A 27595-nucleotide genomic window follows, 5' to 3' on the forward strand; every position below is an offset into this window, starting at 1 on the left:
CATACAGTGAAGCATAAGAAATGTGTAATAATTAGGTATTCTATGGCCTAATTTCAAACTGTGGTGTTGGAGAAGACTCTTGAGAGTCTATTAGACAGCAAGGAGATCAAACCAGTCACTCCTAAAGGAAATCAGCCCTGAATATTCATTGGAAAGGTTGATGCTGAAGCAGAAGCTCCAATACTTTGGCCACCTGATATGAAGTGTGACTCATTGGAAAAGACTGATGCTGGGAAAGATTAAAGGCAGGAGGAGAAGAGGACAACAGGGTTGTATAGCATCACTGATACACTGGACATAAATTTGAGTAAACTCTGGGAGATGGTGAAGGGCAGGCAAGTCTGGCATGCTGCAGTCCACAGGGTCACAAAGAGTCGGACATAACTTAGCAACTGAACAACAATAGCTCAATGGCCAGTGCACATGTATATAGTAAATTAGAAGCAGATACACCAAATTCAGCAAGGAGGCAAGATATAAGATCAACATACAGAAATCAATTGCATTTCTTAACACAATGAAATATCAGAAAGGGAATGTAAAATAAAAAAAAGTTTTAAAACTGCAATCCCCAAATAAAACACTTAGGAATTAACTTCACCAAGGAGATGAAAGACGTATCTGCTGAGAAATATAAAACAAATAAAGGAAACTGAAGATGACTAAAAGAAATGGAAAGATTTACAATGCTCTTGGATTGGAAGAATATTGTTAAAATGGCCAAAATACCCAAAGCAATCTACAGATTTAATGCATTTTCTACAAATATCCCATGACCTTTTGCATAGAGCCAGAACAAGTAATCCTAAAATTTATATGGAACCATAAATGACCCAGAATTGCCAAAGCAATCCTGAAGAAAAAGAACAAAGTGGGAGGCAAAATAACACCAGACTTCAGAAAATACTACAAAGCTACAGTAATCAAAACAGTGTGGTATTGGTACAAAAGCATACATATGTATCAATGGACCAGAATAGAGAGCTCAGAAATAAACCCACACACTATAGTCAACTAATCTTTGACAAAGGAGGCACGATTATACAATAGGAAAAAGTCAGTCTCTTCAGCAAGTGATGTTGGGTAAGTTGGACAGCTGCATGTAAATCAATGCAGTTAGAACATGCCCTCTCATCATACACAAAAGTAAACTCAGAATGGTTTAAAGACTTCACTATAAAACTCCAATAAAAGAACATAGGCAGAACATTCTCTAATATAAATCATGCCAATGTTTTCTTAGGTCAGTCTTCTCCCAAGACAAAAGAAATAAAAACAAAAATAAACAAATTGGACCTAATCAAACTTATAAGAGTTTGAAAAGCAAAGGAAACCATAAACAAATGAAAAGACTACCTACAATGGGAGAAAGTATTTGTAAACAATATGACTCACAAGAGCTTAACTTTCAATATATACAAATAGCTCAACAACTTGTCAACAACAAAAACATAATCAAAAAATGGGCAGAAGACCCAAAGAGACATTTCCCTAAAGAAGAAATTCAGATAGCCAATAGGCTAAAGGAAAGATGCTCAACATCACTAATTATTCAGTTCAATTCAGTTCAGTCACTCAGTCGTGTCCAACTTTTTGCGACCCCATGGACTGCAGCACTCTAGGCCTCCCTGTCCATCACCAACTCCCTGAGTTTACTCAAACTCATGTTCATTGAGTCAGTGGTACCATCCAACCACCTCATCCTCTGTCAGCAGCTTCTCCTCCCACTGTCAATCTTTCCCAGCATCAAGGTCTTTTCCAATGAGTCAACTCTTTGCATGAGGTGGCCACAGTATTGGAGTTTCAGCTTCAACATCAGTCCTTCCAATGAACACCCAGGACTGATCTCCTTTAGGATGGACTGGTTGGATCTCCTTGCAGTCCCAGGGACCCTCAAGTCTTCTCCAACACCACAGTTCAAAGGTATCAATTCTTCACCACTCAGATTTCTTTATAGTCCAACTCTCACATCCATGCATGACCACTGGAAAAACCATAGCTTTGACTAGATGGACCTTTGTTGACAAAGTATTGTCTCTGCTTTCTAATTTGCTGTCTAGCTCATAACTTTCCCTCCAAGGAGTAAGCGTCTTTTAATTTCATGGCTGCAGTCACCATCTGCAGTGATTTCAGAGCCCCCCAAAATAAAATCTGCCACTGTTTCTACTGTTTCCCCATCTATTTGCCATGAAGTGATGAGAGTGGATGCCATGATCTTAGTTTTCTGAATGCTGAGCTTTAAGCCAACTTTTTCACTCTACTCTTTCACTTTCATCATGAGGCTCTTTAGTTCTTCAGTTTCTGCCATAAGGGTGGTGTCATCTGCATATCTGAGGTTATTGAGATTTCTCCCAGCAATCTTGATTCCAGCTTGTGCTTCTTCCAGCCCACCGTTTCTCATGATGTACTCTGCATATAAGTTAAATAAGCACGGTGACAATATACAGCCGTGGTGTACTCCTTTTCCTATTTGGAACCAGTCTGCTGTTCCATGTCCATTTCGACTATTGCTTCCTGACCTGCATACAGATTTCTCAAAAGGCATGTAAGGTGGTCTGGCATTCCCATCTCTTTCAGAATTTTCCACAGTTTATTGTGATCCACATAGTCAAAGGTCAGTTTTCATTCCAATCCCAAAGAAAGGCAATGCTAAAGAATGTTCAAACTATGGCACAACTGCACTCATCTCACACGCTAGTAAAGTAATGCTCAAAATTCTCCAAGCCAGGCTTCAGCAATACGTGAACCGTGAACTTCCAGATGTTCAAGCTAGTTTTAGAAAAGGCAGAGGAACCAGAAATCAAATCGCCAAATCGGCTGGATCATCGAAAAAGCAAGAGAGTTCCAGAAAAACATCTATTTCTGCTTTATTGACTATGCCAAAGCCTTTGACTGTGTGATTCACAATAAACTGTGGAAAATTCTGAAAGAGATGGGAATACCAGACCACCTGACCTGCCTCTTGAGAAACCTATATGCAGGTCAGGAAGCAACAGTTAGAACTGGACATGGAACAACAGACTGCTTCCAAATAGGAAAAGGAATATGTCAAGGCTGTATATTGTCACCCTGCTTACTTAACTTCTATGCAGAGTACATCATGAGAAATGCTGGGCTGGAAGAAGCACAAGCTGGAATCAAGATTGCTGGGAGAAACCTCAATAACCTCAGATATGCAGATGACACCACCCTTATGGCAGAAAGTGAAGAACTAAAGAGCCTCTTGATGAAAGTGAAAGAGTAGAGTGAAAAAGTTGGCTTAAAGCTCAGCATTCAGAAAACTAAGATCATGGCAACCGGTCCCATCACTTCATGGCAAACAGATAGGGAAACAGTGGAAACAGTGTCAGACTTTATTTTTCTGGGCTCCAAAATCACAGCAGATGGTGACTGCAGCCATGAAATTAAAAGATGCTTACTCCTTGGAAAGAAAGTTCTGACCAACCGAGACAGCATACTAAAAAGCAGAGACATTACTTTGCCAACAAAGGTCCGTCTAGTCAAGGCTATGGTTTTTCCAGTGGTTATGTATGGATGTGAGAGTTGGACTATAAAGAAAGCTGAGTGGTGAAGAATTGATGCTTTTGAACTGTGGTGTTGGTGAAGATTCTTGAGAGTCCCCTGGACTGCAAGGAGATCCAACCAGTCCATCCTAAAGGAGATCAGTCCTGGGTGTTCATTGGAAGGACTGATGTTGAAGCTGAAACTCTAATACTTTGGCCACCTGATGTGAAGAGCTGACTCTTTTGAGAAGACCCCGATGCTGGGAAAGATTGAGGGCAGGAGGAGAAGGGAACGACAGAGGATGAGATGGTTGGATAGCATCACCGACTCGATGGACATGGGTTTGGGTGGACTCCAGGAGTTGGACAGGGAGGCCTGGCATGCTGTGGTTCATGGGGTCACAGAGTCAGACACGACTGAGTGACTGAACTGAACTGAACACAGTCAAAGGCTTTGACAAAGTCAATAAAGCAGAAATAGATTTTTTTTTTTTCTGGAACTCTTTTGCCTTTTTTCTGATCCAGGAGATGTTGGCAATGTGATCTGTGATTCCCCTGCCTTTTCTAAAACCAACTTGAACATCTGGAAGTTCACAGATCATGTATTATTGAAGCCTGACTTGGAGAAATTTGAGCATTACTTTACTAGCGTGTGAGATGAGTGCAATTGCGCGGTAGTTTGAGCATTCTTTGGCATTGTCTTTCTTTGGGATTGGAATGAAAACTGACCCCTTCCAGTCCTGTGGCTACTCCTGAGTTTCCCCATTTGCTGGCATACTGAGTGCAGCACTTTCACAGCATCATCTTTCAGGATTTGAAATAGCTCAACTGGAATTCCATCACCTCCACTAGCTTTGTTCATAGTGATGCCTCCTAAGGCCCACTTGACTTCACATTCCAGGATGTCTGGCTCTAGGTGAGTGATCACACCATCATGATTATCTGGGTCATGAAGATCTTTTTTGTATAGTTCTGTTTATTCTTGCCACCTCTTCTTAATATTTTCTTTTTCTGTTAGGTCTATACAATATCTGTCCTTTATTGTGCCCATCATTGCATGAAATATTCCCTTGATATCTCTAATTTTCTTGAAGAGATCTCTAGTCTTTCCCATCCTGTTGTTTTCCTCTATTTTTTTTTTTTTTGCACTGATCACTGAGGAAGGCTTTCTTATCTCTCCTTGCTATTCTCTGGAACTCTGCATTCAAATGGGTATATCTTTCCTTTTCTCCTTTGCTTTTCACTTCTCTTCTTTTCACAGCTATTTGTAAGGCCTTCTCAGATAGCCATTTTGCTTTTTTGCATTTCTTTTTCTTGGAGATGGTCTTGATCCCTGTCTCCTGTACAATGTCATGAACCTCCATCCATAGTTCATCAGGCACTCTGTCTATCAGATCTAGTCCCCTAAATCTATTTCTCACTTCCACTGTATAATTGTAAGAGATTTGATTTAGGTCATACCTGAATGGTCTAGTGGTTTTCCCTACTTTCTTCAGTTTAAGTCTGAATTTGGCAATGAGGAGTTATTAGAGAAATGCAAATAAAAAGCACAATGGTGTACCACCTCACACCAATCAGAATGGCTGTCATTAAAAAGAGTATAAGTAACAAATGCTGGAGAAGGTGTGAGGAAAAAGGAGTCTCCCTCTACACTGTTGGTGGGAATGTAAGTTGTTGAAGCCACTGTGGAAGAAAGTATGGAGGTTTTGCAGAAAACTAAAAATAGAATTACCATATGATCCAGCAATCCCACTCTTGGGCGTATATCCAGACAAAGCTGTAATTCAAAAAGATGTATGACCCTCTATGTTCATTGTAGCACTATTCACAATAGTCAAGACATAGAAACAACCTATATGTCCATTGACAGGTGAATGGATAAAGAAGATGTGGCTCATAATATACAATGGAATACTACTCAGCCATCAAAATGAATGAAATAATTCCATTTGTGGCAACATGGATAGACCTAGAGATCATCATACTAAGTGAAATAAGTCAGAAAGAGAAAGACAAATACCATATGATATCACATATCTGGAATCTAAAATACAACACAAATGAACTTATTTATGAAACAGAAACAGGGACATGGAAAATAGGCATAGACAACACAGGTTGTCAAAGGAAAGGGAAGGAGTGGGAGGTTAGGGTTAGCAGACAGAAGCTTTTATGTATAGAATAAAAACCCAACAAAGTCCTACAAATATAACATAGGGAATTATATCAGTATCCTGTGATAAATCATAATGGAAAAGAACATGAAAAATACTGTATATATGTATGATTGAGTCACTATACTGTACAGCAGTAATTAACTGCTGAATTACAACATTGTAATTCAATTATAATTCAATAAAAATAAATTTTAAAAAAGAAAACAAAATGAAGCACATATATGAAAATGTACCAGTATTCATCTACATCATGAGATGATGAATTAGATACGCTTTCCTCTTACAGCTTATCAGCATTTTCTTAAATATTCATGATGAACAGGTATTACTTGTATCACAGGCAAAAGTATGGGAACACCCTAAAAAGTAGCAATATTTTAGAAGGAAGGGGTATATTTTCCTTTTACTCTTGGTTCTGACTAGTGAGTGGCATGTCTTCCCTCCCAGGAGAGCAACATTATGTGGTTGTTCCAAGATTTTAGGAAAGTCAGAGGTGTGAATAAAAACATGTCTAAAGCAAAACTCAGACTGGTTTCAATGGGTCTAAAGTAAAGCTCAGAATAGGAGTTTTTCTCCTAAGAGTCACCATAGCTAAACAGACGGACTCCATCCCAGGAATGCTTTGCAAATAATATGGACTTTCACGTGCCACCTTCTACCCAAGATTTACCACAGCTCTCTCACCCCAACTCTGCCCTTTCTCTTCTGAGTTTGGCACTTCCACTTCTATCTACCTTATAAAACTCACCAAATTTTCTCTGAGGTAGAAAATTCATAGTCTTAAGAGAAATAAAGAGGTTTTAATAGTGTAACAAAAAGATCCTTATGCTTCTTCACTTGGTTGTGAATCAGATCAAGGCAAGACCTATGTTTCTTTTGTTTTTCAATGTATCCCTGGCAGCTAGAATTTATTCTTTCATTCGATTAAAAATGGAGTGTCTACTTGGTTCCAAACACTGGGCTGCATGCTGAGGATTTAGTAGTAAAAGGACAGACAGCAAGCCCCAGCTTATGGGGAAGGAGCAGACATTAGACACTCAAACCAACAGAACATTGTTATACTGTGAAGGAAATACACAAGGTGATATGATGAAGAGTAACTAGGAGTCGACTGTAGATATGGTGAAAAAGAGGGCCTTTCAATAGAGATGATATTTCAGCTGAGCCTTGCAAGTCCAGGGGTAGGAAGCACATGATAGATACATATCAGACCTTTGCTTTGGGAACGAATGAGTCAGCTTATTCTGCATCCCCCAACAGGAGACCAATACATTGTTGAACTTGATTCAGACAGGTTATTGAACTCCAGTTATTAGTTAAGTATTCTGTTTTATAGACTCCACCTCACTAAATCTTCCCAACAGACGAGGTAACCCTTTAAATAAAGGACGCACATTCTACTGATGAAGAAAACAATGACTTGCCCAATGCTGATGAGTAACAGAACCCAAATCAAAGCTCATATTTATTGGCCAGCTCCAAAATCCACCTCCTTAAAGGAGTAAAGCTATGAAATCATATACAAACGGGTTTAATGAGAGAACTAAAATTGAACAGATTATTGTTTACATAGTGGAAATAAAAATCAAATGTTCATTTTACAAAAGTCCTTTGCCTCTTTCAAATATGAAATCAAACTTTAGGGGAAAAAGCCATTTTTTTTAAATAGGAAAAAAAGTTTCATTGTCTCAATAGCACCTCAGATGGATGCTCAGTCTTGTCTGACTCTTTGAGACACCATGGACTGCAGCATGCCAGGCTTCCCTGTCCATTACCAACTCCGGGAGCTTGCTCAAACTCCTGTCTATCGAGTTGGTGATGCAATCCAACCATCTCATCCTCTGTTGTCCCCTATACCTCCTGTCTTCAATCTTTCCCAGCATCAGGGTCTTTTCTAATGGGTCAGTTTTTCACATCAGGTGGCCAAGGTATTGGAGTTTCAGCTTCAGCATCAGTCCCTCCAATGAATATTCAGGACTGATTTCCTTTAGTATTGAGGGTTTGATCTCCTTGCAGTCCAAAGGACTCTCAAGAGTCTTCTTCAACACCACCAAAGCATCAGTTCTTCAGCCCTCAGCTTTCTTTATGGTTAAAGACATTCAAAAACATTCTTGTGGGCAAGAGAACTGAGGAGAACAGACTGAATGAGCCTGTGTCCTGGATTGGCTTTTTGAGGAATTTGCTACATAATCTTAAAGAAATAAATCCACTACTCTCTGTTTTAGAGTCTTTGATGACACCCTGTCTAGCAAACACACTAAAGTGAGGGACGGTGGCAAATGTATGGGTGAGAATAAGTGGGTCAAAGTGGGATAAAGAATAGAAAAGAACCTAGTTTTGAAGTCTGCTCTGGGAGAAAGAAATAGAGCTCATGATGGAGGAGAAAGAAATAACAGGACAAGAACAGAAAGTGATGGACAGAAAAATGAGAACATTTTTTTTTTCCCAAATAGCCATAGACTTCCTGATGGTAGTGCCTATTTCTTCTCCCCCCCCCCCCCCCCCGCTATAATAGTTGGCCATAAAAAGGTTGAGCACTGAAGAACTGATAGTTTAAAACTGTGGTTCTGGAGAAGACTGTTGATAGCCCCTTGGATTGCAAGGAGATCAAACCAGTCAATCCTAAAGAAAATCAACCCTGAATAGTCATTGGAAAGACTGATGCTGAAGCTGAAGCTCCAATACTTTGGCCACCTGATGTGAAGAGCTGACTCATTTGGAAAGACCCTGATGCTAGGAAAGATTGAGGGCAAGAGGAGAAGTGGCGACAGAAGATGCGATGGTTGGATGGCATCACCGACTCAGTGGATGTGAATTTGGGCAGACTCTGGGAGATAGTAAAGGACAGGGAGACCTGCAGTGCTGCAGTTTATGGGGTTGTAGAGAGTCAGATGTGACTTAGTGGCTGAACAACAACAATCAGGACCTGTTCAGCACGTAGTATGTGATTCACTGACTGGTCAATAATTTGGAACATTCAGAGATGGAAGGATGCTTACTACAAAGACATATTGACTAATAAATGAGTAAAAAGTAAGAAGTAGACAAAATCAGAGAACTATAGAGATCCACTATGCAGGCCTCAGGAATTTGTCACTAGCAATTGGCATGGACACAGTTCACATGCTGAAGTATACACAGGAGGGCGAGTCTACTTCTCTCTGATGAGTTGGTGTGAGTACGCACCATGAGTGTCCATGGCAGGCAGTTCGATATAAACTGGTCCTATCCTACCACCATCCATCTGACATCTATTAATTTATTTATACTTATTCTGTGTCAGGCATTGTTGAACAGTGGAGACAGAATCTTGGACAAAACACATCTGCCTCTTGGAGCCAAGAACCTAGTAGATCAATTACCTCCCCTCAGAAGTTAATAATACGAGTAACTATTAACAAAAACAGCGAATGGCTGAGAGGTCGTGTGACCTTTTAAAAGTGAAGGTGTCTTAGACCATATAGTCTAAGACTCCTTTTTTAAAATTTAAACTTTTTATTTTGTATTGGGAATATAGCTGATTAACAATGTTGTGATAGTTTCAGCTGGACAGCAAAGGGACTCAAGCCATACATATACATGGATCAATTCCTCCTCAAACTCCCCTCCCATCCAGGCTGCTGCATGACATTGAGCAGGGCTCCCTGTGCTATACAGAGGGACTTAGCTGGTTATCCATTTTAAATATAGCAGTTAGTACACGTCAATCCCAACCCCCCTAACTATCCCTTCCCTCTGGCAACTGTAAGTTCAATCTCTGATTTTATGAATCTTTTTTCTGTTTTGTAAATAAGTTCACTCGTATAATTTCATTTTAGATGCCATGTTATGGAATCTAAGTACCATGGAATCATTTTAGAGTCCATGATATTCCATATCATGCAATAGTTCTCTGTCTGTCTGCTTACTTCACCCTGTATGATATCTCTAGGTCCATCCATGTTGCTGCAAATGGCATTACTGAGGCTCCAGAAGGCCAACTTGCTCAGGGCTACGTAGCTTGTTGATGTGAGTCCCGAGACCAGAACTTGGTCTGATGACTTGAAGTTTCTACATTGCTAGGCTGGGTCTCAGAGAAGTTTGTCCCTGTTCCCAATGCAGTGATGCTGAGGCCCTGGCAGGCATCAGGGCTTGAAGGTGCTTATATGTGGTCCACAGCTCTCCATGCCTTGAACACAGGCAGAGAGGTTTCTAGCAGGCTTTGGCAGACAGGCTTCAAAGGCCCACTGCATTGTCTGCATGACAAATGGGCTTCACAGAGCCATTAAGGGACCAGGGCCTTCCAGCATCTCCTCGGGAAATGGAAAACAAGTAACAACATGAATCTGTTCTTTCCCATTACACAAAACACTAAGTACCCAAGTGTTTGATGGTCTACTGCAAATGAAATATCACAGAAGCCCTGATATCATTTTAATATCCTTTTTGTCATCCCATTTAGCTGACAACAGGATGATCCCAGTTGTCATTTGAGGCGCCTCTGCCACATGCTTGACAAGGCTTATCCTGGTTTTTCCCTGCAGGTTTCCCACCTCCGACAACAGTGGAACAGGAACAGAGTGTGGCCCTACCTGCCTGCCTGCCAGCCTCCTATTTCCCTTGTTCAGAAAGGTGTGCAGGTGTGCTGAGTGGTTAGAAGCTGCAACTCTACACTCTGCCTAGGTCATGGAGGGTGGGACCAGACTTTCTGGACCAGAAGGTCATCCTTGACTAGTGGCCCTGAGGTAAGCGTCTACCTGGTGACCTCTGGGAGGTCAGGATCTCCATGGGGGAATCTCACCCGAGAGTCCCACCAAAGGTTTTAGGTCTGAGGCTCTCAGTTCCCTGCTGAGGACACCACCCCTGGACTCTTCTCCCCAGCACCAGAAGAGATCTCAGGACTTTAGAATTCAGGAAGCTGGAAATAGTTTCCTGTTTTTTGTTTGTTTGTTTTTTAAAGGGGCTTAAGTAATAGCAAATCTGCTTTTCTGCATCTGCTTTGCATAGCTATTGTAAGGCTTTGAACTAATGTATGTATTTATTGCTTGAACTTCTGTGCATACCTTATAAAGCATAATTTTACAATTAAAAAAAAAAAAGAAACTAAAGTTCTGAGTGTGGTGGTTGATAGTACCAAGGCTTTGTAGTTACACTGCAGGTTAGGTTTCCCACTTCCTAACAGGTAAGCTGCTTCATCTCTTTGAGCCTCATGTGTGTATCTGTAAATAAAGATATCCCCAGTACTTTTCCAGCAGGGTTATTATGAGGAGCAGATGAGGCAGCCCATGTGAAGTGCTTCTAGCAATGTCTGAAGCTTAGTTGTTACCCAATACATGTTAGCTCTTCTTGTTCTGGGTCTTCACCATCTAGAGAGAGCAGGATGGGCAGACAGTCCTCACCAGGGAATCACATTAGCCTCTCCCACTCAATACTGATGTGTGTAGGCACTCATACTGGCATATGTGTATGTGTGTGCATACACACACACACACATTTAGTTAATGTGATAACTTGGTCAAGTCTGCTCGCCCAACTTGCAATAGATAATTTAAGGCAAAATATATATTTTGCCAACATGAGCAAGAGAGGAGGAAAAGGATGAACAGACTCTTAAATGGCATACGATAATGTATCTAGAATGTTTTGAAGAGCAGTTGGCATGAGGCAAGTACCCTGTGAATAAGAGCTATTACTATCCTGAGACTCTGGGGGCTGCTGGAACTCCTGTGCCAACACTAAGCCACGTGCTTTTTCTTAGGAGAACTTGTGCTTTTCTTCTTTTCCTTATGAGACAGTTTAGCTGCCCTTGGCACCTGAATGAACTGTGAAAAGCATGGAATGACAGACAGAAGGAGGCATGGAGAATATTGAGATAATTTCCTCCTATTTCACAAATGAGACCTGGAGAGAGGAGGAAATTCCTCATAGCTAAACAATGAGTTAGATAATGAATGAAATTCCATCAAGGTAAGAAAGAAAAAATAACAGCTATTAAACAGTAACCTTGGGTTATTATATCAAGTCCTGCCAACAAACCTATGAATTAGTTACTGTTATTAATCCCATTTTACAGATGAGTAAGCTGAGGCTTAGAGAATTAGGGAAATTTAACGAAAGAGAGCTAGTTGGGTTCTAGAGTCCATGTTCTTGACTAATTCACCACCCTGTGTGAGTAAATCTTGATGGTGGAGTTACAGGTAGGGAGTTAGGGCATCCGTTATGTTTGGTAGTGGTGGTTTTGTCACAAAGTCGTGTCTGACTCCTGCAACCTCATGGACTATAGCCAACCAGGCTCCTCTGTCCATGGGATATCCCAGGCAAGAATACTGGATTGGGTTGCCATTTCCTTCTCCAGGGGATCTTTTGACCTAGGAATTGAACCTGCATCTCCTGCATTGGCAGGTGGACTTTTTACCACTGAGCAAGCAAGGAAGCCACCAGATATGTTTAGCCAATAATAAAAAACCTTGGGAGATAGCCCAGCTTTGTATTTAAGACAGATGGGCCCAGGTTCAATCCCACCCTGCCATTTTATAGCTTTGAAGTTGACTGTGGGTAAGTCACCAACCTCCTTGAGCCCTGGGCTCCTTGGGTGTAAGGTGAGACAACCTGCGTCCCATGGGCTGCTGAGAAAATTCTACAGCAGCACAGTCTAGTGATTAAGAGAACCAGTCTGACCCACAGCTCGACCGCTTGTAACTGTGATATTTGACAAATGTCTCAACTTGCTTGGATCTTCAATTTTTGTATCTGTAAAACAAGTTAAGAAACAGCACCTTTAACCTGGTGGGGTTCTCATGATGAATCAAGAGGATCATTTATGTAAAACACTGGCAGGAAGCCTGGAGCTCAGTGAGCACTTCCTAAAGGTCAGCTAATATTATGGTTACAATGTATATGAGACCCTGTTACAGCAGGAGACACACTGCCCACATTCAATAAAATCTGGCTGTTAAATGATGATAAAGTGAGCTGTTTCATTAAAGTATTAAAAAGCTGAAGCATTTCTGCCTAAGCTTTTTTCTCAAGCCTACCTCACTTCACTGGAATTAAAAAAAAAAAAAAAAAGCATTTGTGGGTTAGAGTAGGGGTGGGGAAAGGGTTAAGAAAGAGGTGGGACAATTTAAGCAAGACTTAACTCTCTAAGACCTACCTTCCCTCCCTGCTTCCACTCCCTCCCTCCCTTTTATTGCCCTTACACTGGAATCCTGTCCCAGTTGCTACCTAGGGATGTTTCAGCACCTGATATTTAGATTTAGATTTTCAGCTTTAGAACATCGAAAGCTTGGTGAGGTAAGTGCTGAAGGAACTTGGGAAACAGCCTCTATTTTTTGAGAAGTTAGAATGGGTCAGGCACTGTGCTGAAGTTTTAGAACGTTTTTCCTCCTATTAACATGTGACCACAGAAAAGGACTGTCCTGGGATCTTTGAGACATTTCATTACAGAAGGAGCTCTTGCTTTTTTTCTTTCCAGTTTCATTGAGAAATAATCGACCTACTATAAAAAGAGGCTTTAACCAGAGAGATCTATCCAGAAATAGCCTCTGGAAAAGCATCTATCAACCAGTCCACTCTCCATACCCAATACTACTCAAGTTCTCCTAGGCCAGGAAGGGTCTCTGCAGACCCCGTGGAACAATGTTCACATCTTTCTACTTTTTATAAGCATCATGGAGAGCAGAGTCAGTGAAAGGAATTCTCCAGGTTCAGGTCAGTTGTTATCTCCTCCCCACTCCCTCTTGTAACACTGATGTTCAACTGAGGACATCTGTTTTTCCAGGCTCAACAACTTCTTTCCCTAAATCTACCAAAGGTACTTAAAAACCAGAATTTCGCAGGTTCCCTTACAGCTAGGGTTAGCTCCGTGTCACAGTTTGTCCAGGGAGATGGAGTGGAGGTGTGCTGGTAACACTCTCCTTCCTCCTATTGTGATTGTAGGCATGGGGATGAGAGTGATGTGCTAAGGAAACAAGGAGGAAGGGTAGAGAGCATGGGGCTCAGAGGACATCACTGAGTCCCTGCATCAGCACTGGACTGCTTCCCTCTACACTGATATCGCATCTTATTTGTATATGACTTATCCCTAACCCATATAGTGACTGGATATTACTCATCTGTGGCTACTCAGGCTTCACTTCCTCTCTTCTGCAGCAGGAGCCAGATTTTCTTTTAAAGAACTACTTCTTCCCCAGAGGGGAGCTGTCAAAATGTCTAGCCCTGGGTCTGCCAAGGGGATGGCACCAAATCAAAGAGTTTCAGGAGTTTCTAACCACGAAGTCTCAGTTGCCTGTCTTTTACAAGCTGGTTCTTCAGTCTTCATTCCAACTCTAAAAGTTACCCCAAATCCTTCCACTTAATTATGTATTTTCTGAAGTGAGTTAGAACCTGTTTCTGTCACTTGCAGCCCAAGAGTCCTTCTTGATGCTTACTAATCTCCACAACAACATTGGTATTGAATCGTTTCTACCCTGGTGGCTCAGATGGTAAAGAATCTGCATGCGATACAGGAAATGAGGGTTCAATCCCTGGGTTGGGAAGATCCCCTGGAGAAGGGAATGACAACCCACTCCAGCAATTCTTGCGTGGAAAATTCCATGGACAGAGGAGGCTGGCTGGCTACAGTCTATGGGGTCACAAAGAGTTGGACATGACTGAGTGACTAACACACACACCTTTGGGACGGACACAAAAAAGTTTGAATAATGGTTCGATCCCTGGGTTGGGAAGATCCCCTGGAGAAGGGAATGGCCACCCACTCCAGTATTCTTGCCTGGAGAATTCCATGGACAAAGAAGCCTGACAGGCTACTGTCCATGGGGTTGCAAAGAATTGGACATGACTGAGCAATTAACACTTTGTATCTACTTTTTTGAGGTAATGTGCTCAAGTCTTTCCCTGCAGTATCCCATATAATTCTTACAAAGTTCCACAGAGTAGGAACTGTGAGGCCATTTCAGAGTTGGAGAAAATGAGACTCAAAGAGGCTAAGGGATTTCTCCAATGTCATACAGCAAGGATGTTGCTGTGGCAGAGACAGCTAGTACTCACCAAATATCCACATGGCTACTCTGTATTACTGAGCCTTATGGAATTTAGGTGGGGCCCTGGTAAATAACCAGGACTGACCAAATGGAACCTGAATGGCCATGACATATATGCTACCAGGCTGAAGCAGGTGAGAGCTGGTGCATCATCCCTATTCTCACTCCCTGCCTCCGTGGCCTTTGAGGATGGCTTGATTGCAGGTGCAATGATGGGCTCGCAACCCACACAGGGCTGTGACATTAGAGAGAACAGAACTATTGCCCATTAAGCCACTGAGAGTTCAAGATGTGTTTTTGTGCACTTCAAGTTAATTGTCCTGCCCAATGCAGAGTGAGTTGAAATTACTTCTGGTTTACTTCTCTCTGTTTTATCTTTTAACGAAAACAATATAGAACTGAAAGAGGAGATAGAAAAGACGCCTACTTAAAAAATAATCCTATTGGAGCTCTCTGGTTTTAGCTGGGTCTCTGGGAATATTCCCTTTCTCTTTTCCTGCCTTGAATGCATGCCAGTGGGGTTCCTTCTAGTGCGCTGATGACCATAACTAGCTCTACTCTTTGAGTCTTCACTTGCCATTGGCCATTGAATTTGTAGGTGGCAGATAGGAATTCAAACCCTGGAAGTTCAGATTTCAAAGCCCACATTTAGACTCCACATCTCAGTGTCCTCTAAGTTTGACTGCTCATCTTCTTCTGAAGGACTGAAATCAGCTGACAACACTTACTTTTTCACACCCTCCCTCTCTCTCCCCTGCAGAGACCTCATCTCTGAGAGAACCCTTAGGCCAGCTGTGTTGGAGCATCCCTTCCTCTGTCCTCAGCAGGAAGGGAGCAGGGATCTGAAAGGCATGGAGGCTGTGAGCAGAGAACACCTCTGCTTACCTCCCAGCTCCCAGCATGAGGGGATTCTGGTTATCATCAAGCTAATGATTTTGCTAATTTGATTCCATTTATCCCCACTGCTCTGCTGGGAGGGAAGCAGGCAGTACAGTTTGATGCTTATTATTCTTTTATTCTTTTGGTGAACACTCCTGCTCTCTCATCAAACCCAACTCTCCCTCAGGCTTACTGCTCTGCAAGTTCTGAGCCCAGCTCCCTTATTTCCCACCCACCACCCTTTCCTCTAGGAAAGCTGATCTTAATTTAACACAATATAATATTAATCGAGTATCTACTATATGCCTGATGCTGTGCCAGGGTCTGGGAATTGAATGATGGACATGAAAGAAATATGGTACCTGTTCACATCAAATGGTCTATGGTCTCCTGGGCGGGGGTGGTGGGGGAGGAGGAGGGGGTTGGGGTGGGGGGAAGACCCAAATAATCCATCACAACACAGTGTGATGAGGGCTCTGATGAGAGAAACCAAAGAGGCTCTAAATACCTTAGCAGAGGCACTGCACCCAGACTACCAGGAAGGCTTCCTCAGCTTTATAATGAGTCAATTGATTTGGCCAAGAATTTAAAACATGAACAGAACAAGTGTTAGGGTGAGAGGCACCAAATGCTGGCTATTCTTCCTAAATTCAGTTCCCCAACAGGGCATGTAATGCTGGGAGCTTCTCTACACAGTGTGGAGAGAGAGGTTTCTGCCACTCAAACTGCCCTTTCAAGTTTGGTTGGGACTATGCCCACATTCTGGGAGAAGTAAGAACTAGGAGACTTATAGGTGCAGTATCAGTCTTTTCAGGTTCCTCAGCTCTGTAGCGATAAGACCACATTATCATCAAAGGCACAAAGCAGAACTGGTAGCCAAGTGTCCCCCCAAAACTTCTCTGTCTCCAACTCTCTAAAAAGGCCATTTCCTCCAAGGCATCTAATCCAGGTAGGGGCAGGGACTATCATCTCACCATCCTCTCCCCAGGCCATGCTCACCCTGCCTCCCCTGGCCAGGAAGACCACCACTTCACTTCATTTATCCTCATTCTGCCCAGCTCAAGCCTCCTTCTCCATTTATTCTCTTCCATGAAGCCTTTCTGGTTGTTGTAATTTGCATCCCTCTCCCCTCTCTTTCTCCCAAGAACACATTTTCTGGCATTTGGAAAATTTAAGTATAAAATCCTATGGGATTTCCCTGGTGGTCCAGCTGGAAAGACTCTGTGCTCTCAATGCAGGGGGCCCAGGTTCTATCCCTGATCAGGGAACTAGATTCCACATGCTGCAGCTGAGACCAAGGGCAGCCAAATACATAAATATTTTTTGAAAATCCTAAATAACATTCTATCTGGAAATTTTCCTTATAAGTGTTCAACTCTTTGAGACAGAAACTATGTCTCATTGTATCTCCTAAAGACTTCATAATGTTTTGTCCACTTATGGGCACTTAGTAGACACTTCTTAAATATTGATTGAATGGATGTATATGGTACAGTTCAAAGCATCCCATAGATGCTTATTAAATAGTTTTGGGACCAATATTATTATGCATGAGCCAGTAGTCATTAATGGATGTGGGAGTTGGACCATAAAGAAGACTGAGTACTGAAGAACTGATGCTTTTGAATAGTGGTTCTGGAGAAGAATCTTGAGAGTCCTTTGGACTACACGGAAATCAAACCAATCAATCCTAAAGGAAATCAACCCTGAATATTCATTAGAAGGACTGATGCTGAAGCTGAAGCTCCAACACTTTGGCCACCTGATGCGAGGAGCTGACTCATTGGAAAAGACCCTGATTCTGGGAAAGACTGAGGGCAGGAGAAGGGAACAACAGAGGACGAGATGGTTGGATGGCATCACTGACTCAACGGACATGAGTTTGAGCAAACTCTGGGAGACAGTGAAGGATAGGGAAGCCTGGCAAGCTGTGTTTCATGGGGTCATAAACACTTGGACATGACTGAGCAACTGAACAGCAACAGAAAAAGGTTGATTGATTTGGGACACTAAGAGCCTTTAACTCTAAGAGATTCTGTGGGAAGAGAAAGGACAGATATCTGTCCAGATATCTGGACAGTATCTGTGCCAGATACTTTGTTAGGAACTTTTTTCTCTTTGCATACTTAATGTATGCAAAATATTGTTTTATATTCATTGTCCAGGTTCATTACAATAACCACCCTCTGGGTCTCCTCTGTCCATGGAATTCTCCAGGCAAAAATACTGGAATGGGTTGCCATTCCCTTCTCCAGGGGTTCTTCCCAACCCAGTGGTCAAACCTGGGTCTCATGCATTTCAGGCAGATTCTTTACCATCTGAGACACCAGGGAAGCACTGAGTAATATTAACTTGATTTAATAGATGGAGAAAAATAACACGGCACTGGAGAATGATTCAAATTCAAATGTGACATCAGAGCCTTGGTCTCGTGACACAGCACACTGGTTTTCCTGCTGGGTGTACCTAACATGGGCTGGTCTCTGATGATACATAATCTTAGTTCCAGGTCAGTGTTCTATAACAAGAGAGCAGAGGAACTTGGCAGAGGACTACAAATAGCATTAGCAGACTCATCTCGAGACAGTCAGTGTCCTGGACCAAGAGGAGGCTCTCGGGCTTCCTTGGTGGTTCAGTGGTAAAGAATCCAGCTGTCAATGCTGGAGGCCTGGGTTCAATACCTGATCTGAAAAGATCCCACACACTGAGAAACAATAGCCCATGCACCACAAATCTTGAGTCTGACCTTTAGAGTCCGGGGGAGCCACAACTACTGAGCCCACAGGCCTAGAGCCAGTGTTCCACAAGGGAAGCCACTGCAATGAGAAGCACGCACGTTGCCAACTAGAGAGAGCTCTCACTCTCTGCAATTAGACAAAAGCATGCACAGCACAGCCAAAATTAAATAAATAAAAACTAAAAAAAAAAAGACCTTATTAAAAAATAACAGGATCTCGTTAGGTGTGTCAGTGTACTATTCCTGGTGGAACGGCCAGAGAGACCCACAAAGATGAGATGGTTTGCAGAGTCACCCACCAGGTTCTTGTCTCCATCTTGACTAGTTCAGTATTTGAAAAACTAAAAGTTAACCTAAACGGATTAGGAAATGGCAAAGCACTCCAGTAAGCTGGCCTGGAAAATTCCCTGGACAGAGGAGACTTTCAGGCTACGGTCCATGGGACTGCAAGAGTCAGACAGGATTGAGTATACACACACACACCCTAAAGGTTTGGAATCACTTCTATTTTTGTTTTTGCTTATAAAACAGCTAAATGATAAGAATATATTCATCTCTAATTAGGAGGCAAGTCATAAATTAGAAAAAATTGGGAAAAATCACAGCAGTGTGGAGGAGTGTCAGGCTCCACCTTGAAGGCCTTAGCTGATTGACAAAGGCCACTTTCTGCAAGCAGCTTGATAAAACAGAACAGCTGTAGGGAAGTGAGACCATCTCATTTCCAAAACCATCCACTGTTTCAATGGCACTGAACAAGTCACTGTGCTTTAGTTCCTGAGTTAGTGAGAAGCAGGGGCAGGACAAATCAAAGTCCAAACTCATTCTCATAACCCAAGACAGTGGGTGTGATCCAGCCTTGGCTCGTTTCTCCGCTTTCTGTTTCCCCTCATGGGACTTGCACCAAGGCCTTTGTGTTTACTCTTCTGTCTGCAATGTTTTCCCATCCTCTTCCTTTCAAGAGGAGACAGATATTCAGGTTTCAACCCTGACAGGCTTCCCCTGACTCTCTTAGCTAAAATGATCCTCCTCCACACCGTACTGTTTTATTACCTTGTCTTATTCATAGGATCTACCACTTTCTATAATCTCCCTCGCTTGTGTGTATATTCTCATTACCTTCCTAAGAGCAGGAAAGCTTCATAAGAGCAGGGACTTTCAGGTTTTCCCTTCCACTGCTCTAATCTCTCGGGGCTCCCCGGGTGGCACTAGTGATAAAGAACCCACGTGCCAATGCAGGAGACATAAGAGACCTGGGTTCGATCCCTGGGTCAGGAAGACCCCCTGGAGGAGGGCATGGCAACCCACTTCAGCATTTTTGCCTGGAGAGTCCCATGGACAGAGGAGCCTGGCAGGCTACAGTCTACAGGGTCACAAAGAGTCAGACATGACTGAATCGACTTAGTATAAATGCACACAACCTCTAGACTAAGAACAAATTTTGGTACATGTGCTAAATGCTAAGTCGCCTCAGTCATGTCCAACTTTTGGCAACCCCTCAGAGTGCAGCCGGCCAGGATCCTCCATCTGTGGGATTCTCCAAGTAAGAATATTGGAATCGGTGGCCATTTCTTTCTCCAGGGGATCTTCCCAACCCAGGGATCAAACAAATCTCTTTTGTCTTCTGCACTGGCAGGCGGGGTCTTTACCACTAGCGCCACCTGGGAAGCCCACCCATTGGTTCATAGTAGATGGTCAGTAAATATCTAGTAGCCAGCTGAATAACCAGGTTTCTATAGTTTTCAAGTTTAGTCTCATTGAGACATTACTATTAATTAAGAATTATTGTATTTCAATACCAAGATGATTTGTGTTTGTGTGTGTGATAACTAAGTTTATGATTTGGAAGATTTTAAGGGGAAAGGAAAAACCATCTCATTGAATGTGTTTTATAATTTATAATTATATATTTTATATTTACATTATATTTACTTATATTATATATAATTATATATAATATATACTTATATATAATTTTATATTTATAATTTATAAGGCTGAATCTGCTTAAGAAACATTGATGACAAAAAAGTATGTAACTTAGAATTAAGACAACATCATTATAACTATTTAAAAATGAGGAAGAAAATTTCCCCAAACCCTGAAGGAAGCTAGTGGTAGAAACTGATGTTTAAACTTCTGGTGTCTTTTGTATTTCAGGTTAAACACCCAGGACCAGCATTATCTGGTCATGGTACCCTTTCAAGGCTCAGAGGACAAAGGAGATACAACTCAAAACTAACTCTTATGCTATATCTTGAAAATTCAAAAGAAAAAAAATTGAGCTTCAGTTGACCTAGAAGTTGAGAAAAAAGGATGAAATGAATCACACGGGAAGAAAGCTTCCCTTCTGCAAATGTAGTCAGGGTGCCTAAGTACAGAGTTGGCTTGAAGTGAGAGGCTGGACTAGATGTCTTTCAAGGTCACTTCTAATCTGTTTTTTTTTTTAATTGAAGTACAGTTGATTTTAAAGGCTTCCCTGGTGGCTCAGTGGAAAAGAATTTACCTGCCCATGCAGGAGACACAGTTTTGTTCCCTAGGTCAGGAAGACCCCCTGGAGTAGGAAATGGCAGGCAGCCCATTCCAGTACACTTGCCTGGGAAATGCCATGGACAGAGGAACCTGGCTGGCTACAGTGCATGGGTCGCAGAAGGGACAGACATGACTGAGGAACAACAACACAGCTGATTTACAATATCATGTTAGTTTCAGGTGTATAGTGTAGTGATATATAGACATATATATATATCTTTTTCAGATTCTTTTCCCTTATAGTTCCTATGCTATAAAGTAAGTCCTTGTTAATTATCTATTTTATACATAGTAGTAGTGTGTATATGTTATTCCCAAACTCATCTATCTACACCCACTTTCCACTTTGGTAACCACAAGTTTGTTTTCTATGCCCCTTTCTGTTCTGTAACACGTGATTTTGGGTGCCAAAAGTACACATGCTCAGATACATCAAAACTTAGTAGACTGATTCTGGTGGTGATAATCTCCCAATATATACAAGTATCATGTTGTACACCTGAAACTAATATATTCTATGTCAATTATATTTCAAGTTAATAATGAACCATGCACATACACCCCCCCAAAAATTCCTTTTACTAAGTCTCCAGGTAGATAAAACAGGTAAGTGATCTCTTCCTTATCTTTCATGAAACTAGAACCAGAATGGGAATTAAGAGATATATGCTTCCAGTTCCAGTTCCCGATGGCTCAGCAGTAAAGAATCTGCCTGTAATGCAGGAGCCATAGGAGATGTGGGTTCAGACCCTGGGTCAGTAAGATGCCCTGGAGGAGGGCATGTCAACCCCTTCCAGTATTCTTGCCTGGAGAATCCCATGGACAGTGGGATTAGTGTGGGATTAAGCCTGGTGGGTTACAGCCCATAGCATTGCAAAGAGTAGGACATGACTGAAGTGACTTAGCATATGCATTTTCCAATCCTAGCTCCATGCTTTTTGCAACTTTGGTGGAAGTCTGAACTACGTTAATAAAACTCAGTGGGACTTACTTCTCTCTGATGACCTCCTCCTTCTGAAATCCAAGGAGTCAAGCTTGATGGAGGAAATGGATGCTACGGGACTCCCTTCCGTCTCCTTTTATTTCCTCTCCACCATCAGAACTTTGCCAGATTCATGGAGGCTGCGTTGGCACCAGAAGTGTTGGTCCTGCAGCCTCATAAAACCAGCTTTAGCAAAGAGAAAGCTGCATGTATATACCTAGTCTTTGTATTCACAATTTGGCCTCTTTGAGCTCATTTTCTCTGTCCATCCATTACCTGGTTCACCTCAATCCTCTTGGCCCAAATCTCCCATCCTAATTTGTTTATGCAACTCATGTCTTTCATTTCCCCCAACTAAAGGCTTCTAAGACAAAAGTGCTGGCAAAAAAAAAGGGGGGGAGGCGGGGAGAGACTGGAAAAATGTAAAGAGCCTGCATGTTCCATCTCTTCTATGTACCATTTATGCTGTTGCACTTTTTACAGGGTTGGAAGCCTCATATTGATAGCAATGAGTTATTCAGGGCATGCAGTGTTACCGGAGCTGAGTATAATGTAAATGGAATTATTTGCTGTGGAAATACCCAGTTCAATCTCTTAGTAAATTGCAATCCCTGAAACTAAGTCCCTCTGGAAAGCGCTTAAGTAAATGTATACCTTGTTTGAGAGATTTGCAGCAATTTGAAAGACATATTGGATTCTTTCAAATATCAAAATGAATGGCCTCTGTTTCACGTATCATAAAATTTAATTAGCTATCATCTATCAGAATCTGTTAATTACCTGATTGTTTATCGTTTGACAGGTTGAATCACCAAAATACTTCAAAAAATGCAAGCTATGTGTCACTTCAATATACATGTATGCACATAGGTCAGGAATGTTATACCATGTGTATTTATTTACAAAAAAAATTAAGGAAGCTTTTGTGTTTTGCTTGGTTAGACTAAAAAAATTTTTTGAAGATTTAAAAGCAACTTTGTTAGATTAAGTTTTCTTCTATGTTCAAAACTGTCCTGGATCCAAAGGCAAAGGGGTTATATGATACTGCCTTACTCTCAGGGACACTTTACAAATTAAACTGGGGACTTAAGACATATAAATGTGAACTAGATGAAAAATGCAAGGCTACAAGCAGCCACGACTATATGTGCATGCGTGCTAAGTCAGCTCAGCATGTCCGACTCTCTGTGTCCCTATAGACTGTAGCCTGCAAGGCTCTTCTGTTCACGGGATTCTTCAGGCAAAAATGCTGGAGTGGGTTGCATTCCTTCCTCCAGAGGATCTTCTCAACCCATGGATCAAACCCGAGTCTTCCACATCTCCTACGTTGGCGGGCGGGTTCTTTACCACTAGCACCACCCGGGAAGCCCTGGAGCCATAGCTTTAATAGACTTATGGAGGGATCCAGCATCCTCCAATATGTTAAGAACCACTAGTTTAGTAATGCTAAGCTATAAAATAGTAAGCTGCCGATATTTATGAATGCATTGCAATGTTCAGTATTATTCTACACATTTTATATATTTAGCTCATTTACTCCTCATGACGACTCTGATAAGTACTCGTTTATAGTCCTTTTAAAGATGAGTAAATCACAGCTGAGAGAAGTTAAGTAACTTTCCTAAGGACACACAGTAAGCAGCAGAAGCCAGATTCTGAAGCCAGGCAGCCTGGCTCCAGAGTCCACACTCTTAAACTGCTACACATCCCTTACTTCCCAACAGACATGTGGAACAGGACTGTGCCTCCCAGTGTGAGAGCCTAAAGTTCAAAGGACTGAAAGAGCTCAGAGCTCATCTGGTTCAGTGGCTTCCTAACTTTTCCATACGCGACTGGACCCTATTCTTATTACCTGCAGTGCCACGTGCACGGTACGCTGATGCGTGAAACAGATGAGAGCTCCGGAGAAGAAAGAGCGGGAGTGCATGCAGTGGGTGCGAGTGTGTGTATGAGTGTGTGTGCCTGTGTGAGAGATGTAGGGGGCCTGTGAAGGGGAAGTGTAAGTGTCTCAAAGTCCTCCTCTTTTGCTGTCCACGGTGGCTCCAAGTTATCTCTTCAGGACCCTACGGCTTCAGAGACAGAATGTGAAGATCACTTGGCTTGCCTGCCCTTCTGTGTTTCAGCGGGTAACATGGAGCCCAAGGAGCAGGCAGCCGGGTGTGCCCCCGAATTCTTGATCCCAGCACCCAGATTTTTCATCCCAGTGTACTGTCTTCTGTCTGCTGATCTTGCTGTAACCAGGTTACTGCCCAACTCATGGCCAAAGGGCTATTACTAGTCAACGACAAATACACTCCATTATCCCTTCAAGCCTCTCCCTGGGTTGCCTGGATGTTTGAATGCTTCTAACTTAAAAGCCAAGCAGACTATCCTAAAGGAGGTCAATCCTGGGTGTTCATTGGAAGGACTGATGTTGAGGCTGAAACTCCACTACTTTGGCCACCTGATGCGAAGAGCTGACTCACTGGAAAAGACCCTGATGCTGGGAAAGATTGAGGGCAGGAGGAGAAGGGGACGACAGAGAATGAGATGGTTGGATGGCATCACCGACTCAATGGACATGGGTTTGGGTCGACTCCAGGAGTTGGTGATGGACAGGGAGGCCTGGCGTGCTGCGGTTCGTGGGGTCACAGAGAGTCAGACATGACCTAGTGACTGAATTGAACTGAACTTAAAAGCTAGCTGGGAACAATCACCAAAAGGCTTTCAAGGATAGGACAAATGGAAGAAAAGCTTTGGGGTGGCTTGGTAATATCAGGAATGTCAATGATAGGAAAATGGTCAGCTCCAAGTGGTGGGGTAGGGGCTCACGTAAAAAGCTCCTTATATTCAAATCACATCACACTATTTGTCCACTTTGAGTGAGGCAGTCAGTAGAAGGGGAAGAAAACACCTCTCCTCCACCAGTCCACAGACTCTGGTGAGACATTCTTCCAGACAGAACATGTCTGGGATGTCAGACCTACTTACAAGACAACTTTGCTGCCCTCCCTGCCACCTGCCTCCCCTTCTGGATTTGCCATCACAACCCTCTGTTGCCTCAGCAGTTGGCATCTGGACCCGGCTCAGTGTTGCAAGGAACAAGCTTGTAGGAGAGCTGTGGCCTGATTTAAATAGGGAGGGGAGCACCGTGGGGCAGGCTGGGACCCAGCAGCCACAGTGCTTCCCAGCAAGTCCCTGCGATACTGAATGACTGGGCGCAGTTTCCATGTGTAGGCAGTGGAGGCTCACCCTTCAGGAACACCGAGAGAAGAGAGGCCAGGCATCCCCTTCTGCTTACTCTCTCTTTGCACACTCGGGGTTCTAATAAGGGCTGCAGATCATCCGCTATTCATTCCAGAGAGCATCTACAGGATGCTGGGCATGTTGCTAGATGCTGGGGGGAAATGAAGACAGACAGTCCTCATGAGGCCTCACGTATAAAGGAGGAGGCAAACTTACATTTGATAATAGAGTCTACAATTATAATTGGTAGCAACCCTCATAAAGGAAACATAAGGAGCTAGAACACAAAATTGTGGGTTTTATCAGGACAGGAGAAAACTTGCCTGTGGCAGTAATACATCTGAATTGAGGTCTGTAGGACAGGTAAAATGACTAGGAAAAAAGGTAAGAAGAATATCCAAATGGAGGGAACACCAAGTACAAAAGCACTGAGGCTATCAGACATACTTCCTTATTCAGCATGAAATATCAGTGACTCATCACATACACACGTATTTACATGTACACATACTAGTTACTCATCATCATTTGCTACACTACACACTTATACTTTCTCATTTTTTTCTTTCTCAAGGTGTTAGAGAGGCAGACACAAATATGAAAGAGTTAGGTGAAATCAGATTATCTATGTGGCATGTGTGTGTTTCTGCATGCTGAGTCATGCTGACTCTTTGTGACCCCATGGACTGTAGCCACTAGGCTCCTTTGTCCATGGGATTTTCCAGGCAAGAACACTGAAGTGAGTTGCCATCCCCTCCTCCAGTGGATCTTCCCAACCCAGGAATTGAACCCACATCTCTGGCATTGTGGGCGGATTCTTTACCCACTGTGCCAGCTGGGAAGTCCCTCTATGTGGCATTACGGGGACATAAAGGAGGGCCATAATAGCCTAGAAATTTGATGAGACAATAGAAGTTAATGGGAGGAAAATACTCTTGTCTAAGAGTACAATTTCCTACACAAAATGAGTGAGGAACACAATGATATCTTAAGCAGGGGGTAATATTAACCAAAAGATGAATGGTAGAACACAGCCTGGTACCTATACAGGCAACTTGGAGCATTTCAGTGTTACTGAGAAACACACTGCAAAGCAGAGGAGGGAAGATTAGGCAGGAAGCTTTTGTATGACATCCTTGCATGCATTTATTTTTTCAATGAATATTTATTGAGCAACTGCTACAAACTAGACCCTAGGGCTGACACTGCACAAAATCAGACTTAGTCTATAGCCTGGGAATCTGGACTCACACAGAGCAAGGACTCAATCAGATGAGAAAGACAACCCAATAAACAGACCACTGAAAGCTGGGGAGGTGACTGGGAAAAGAATCTAGAAGCCAGACTCTCTAGACCCTGTTAAGAGTATTGGTCTTTATCTGCAAAGTTCTTATAGGGCTTTATTTATTTTTGGACAAGATATATCTTTCCTTTCCCTAATCACTAACTGAAATGTAGCATTTCTTTGAGTTTTAAATGCAGTCAACAAACCATAGTAGTATTAGTGGTACCTGTGCCTTTGTTACAAAAATCACAGATATTTTCATATTACACTTTGAAATTACATCTCAAAGGGTTTTAAACAGCAGTTCTAAACATGTTCAGATTAACATTTGGAGAAGATGATTCTAGGTACTGTTGGGGTGGATGCTGTCAGAGGGGGTCAGCTATTCTGATTTGGACACCTCCCCCGCCCATCTCACACCTGTCTGGCAACAGAAAGGAAGCTTGGAAACCACTCTAGAGCATCACCTGGCCACGCGGAAATCCTAGCAGCTTCCACTAGCTCTTCGCATTTGCAGTCATCTCGGGTTACTAACCATGACGCCTTGCTGAGTGCCTCTAGGCCAACTGCAATGTCTTGGCAACAATTATATTAATATCAGAGCTAGGAATGAGCTGATGGAAAGCTGTTCATCCATGTAATGAGGTTTCAGTTGCATTTTAGAAAAGTGTCAGATAATTTGCTAAGAGACAGCAGAGTTTGTACTGTTTGTCAAGGGATGGGGGAGGTGGAACTTGAACTTTCTCACATTCAGCTGCAATGTGAGAAATATCATCTGTATGTGAGATGCTCAAGGCAGAAGAAACAGATGTGAAGGGAGGCGCGACAGTGAGAGCAGCCCAGGACAAGTGGGGAAGGGAAGGGAAGTGGACATAACCATCATTATCGCCTAAAAATGATTATGCACCTAAATCATCTTATTTAAATATGGCAGCTCCTAGGCAGGTGTTAAGCCCACTTGGCTAGTACTCAGAGAAGTAAATTCAACTCCCTATTTTTCTAACTCTAAAGTCTGATTTTAAAAGACATGACAGGAACTTCCCTGATGGTCCAGTGGCCAAGACTTTGTGTTCCTAAGGCAGGGGGCCCAGGTTCCAACTCTGGTTGGGGAACTAAAGCCCACATGCTGCAACTGAGAGTTCACACGCGACACTGAAGGTCTCAAACACCACGATGGAGACGGAAGACCCCACATGCCAAACGGAGACCCGGTGCAGCCAAAGAAATGAATAAAACAACTATTAAATAAACTAAAAGA

At 42.5% G+C, this 27595-nt stretch overlaps 1 protein-coding gene across 5 annotated transcripts in view; it reads right to left on the reverse strand.

Moving 5' to 3' along the window:
• ATP10B (ATPase phospholipid transporting 10B (putative)) overlaps positions 1-27595 on the reverse strand; it is a 392121-nt gene that overhangs the window by 352610 nt on the left and 11916 nt on the right. The window contains exon 2 of one of the 5 annotated variants that reach the window (XM_086412753.1): positions 25059-25203. The exons of the other annotated variants lie outside the window; for them this stretch is intronic. The gene's annotated coding sequence lies outside the window, so the exon portion shown is untranslated. The remainder of the gene's footprint in view (positions 1-25058; positions 25204-27595) is intronic. 5 annotated transcript variants of the gene reach the window in all.

Source organism: Bos grunniens, chromosome 7 (assembly GCF_055505025.1).
Source record: "Bos grunniens cultivar Pamir isolate PY7600 chromosome 7, Bosgru_T2T1.0, whole genome shotgun sequence".
In the NCBI taxonomy this organism is placed as follows: Eukaryota; Metazoa; Chordata; class Mammalia; order Artiodactyla; family Bovidae; genus Bos; species Bos grunniens.